Source organism: Ochotona curzoniae, unplaced genomic scaffold, assembly GCF_017591425.1.
Source record: "Ochotona curzoniae isolate NIBS_2020 unplaced genomic scaffold, NIBS_Ocur_1.0 contig_3520, whole genome shotgun sequence".
Classification (NCBI taxonomy): Eukaryota; Metazoa; Chordata; class Mammalia; order Lagomorpha; family Ochotonidae; genus Ochotona; species Ochotona curzoniae.
Window position 1 is genome coordinate 1,246,089 of NW_024465894.1, and position 1,397 is coordinate 1,247,485.

Genomic DNA, 1,397 nt, shown 5'->3' on the forward strand with positions numbered 1-1,397 from the left:
CTAACAATGAAATGATCAGGACAATTTGCCCCATCTCATCATCTGCACATCTCTCTCCTCTCACATGGTCAAAGAGTGAACCCATTCATGTTTATCTTCCTTAACTTAAAAAACATGATTTAGAGCAAGGGTAAGCTTGGTTATTCAAATGAAGAGAGCAGTCCAAGGATGACAGATATATTCCTACAACAGCAAGTCAAATCACTTTGGGAAGTGACTCCTCCACTTCTTTCTATATTCCCTGCCACCACCCTAGTCAAAACAGTGGAAATGAACTCTTTCTAGCTGGAGAGCTCGGGACTTTCCTCAAGAGGCCATCGATACGTTTACTGCCAGGCATTGAAGTGTTGCCACATATTAAGGTTCTGACCCTTGAATCTTTTTTTTATAAAAATATGGAACGCTTCACGAATTTGCGTGTCATCCTTGCGCAGGGGCCATGCTAATCTTCTCTGTATCGTTCCAATTTTAGCATATGTGCTGCCGAAGCGAGCACCTGACCCTTGAATCTTAAACAAGTTGTATCTATGTATCCCAAACAGTCTTCTCCCAAAATCCAATGTGACTTTAAATGTTTTTATGCAACTTCATTCCATTTTAAATACGAAGGCAGAGGCATGGACACAGAACAAATCACAGATCATCCATCCACTGGTTCAAGTTCCCAAATGCTTCCAATAACCAATACTGGGATACACACAGCCAGGAGATGAAAACTCAACCCAAACTTTCCATACATGTGCCAAGGACCAAGGAACTTGAGTTATCACCTGTTGTGCCCCAAGGTGTGCATTAGCAAGATGCCCACCTGCAAAGTAAGGCTTCTAAAACTTTCCTAAAATAAAGTTTCCACATTTTAGCCGGTTTCCAATCTATAGGTTTCCCAACGTCCCTAATGCACATTTCACACTCATTTGTAAAACCTCCATATTCAATAAAACCCTGCTCTGCCTCTCTCCATCTTTACCATAAGCTACTCTGCTCTCCATCCCCACGCCTTAGCCCAGCCTACACCCTACACCAAACACCTGTGTGTGCTAGTTTGCATTGTTTGCGATGAACTTCGAAACAAAATCATCTCAGCTGATCTCAACTCATCTCAACTCATTCTTCATTTCCAAACTTCAGGATTTTTCTGAAAGGGCCTGTCTCCAAATTATCATTCTTAAGAAATCCTTCATTGAGCTCTCCCCCTAAGCTTGGCAGCATGTTCCACAATTTGGGCATTAATTCATCTGGTTCAGTCCCTCTGAATACAGCCTAAGCTACATTAAGACAAATGACATTTCTGTTTTGTTTACAACCAAGTTCAAAAACACTGTCCAACACATTAGGTGTTAAAGTGAAATGGATTAGCAAAGATTTAGGATTCCTGTACTGGATGCCAGAGACACATC

General features: G+C 41.4%; 1 non-coding gene across 1 annotated transcript; it reads right to left on the reverse strand.

The window, feature by feature from the left end:
* Positions 1-389: 389 nt before the first annotated feature.
* LOC121157518 lies at positions 390-496 on the reverse strand. The gene has a single exon (XR_005884041.1). It is a non-coding gene; the product is annotated as a U6 spliceosomal RNA (small nuclear RNA).
* Between the last annotated feature and the right edge of the window lie 901 nt (positions 497-1,397).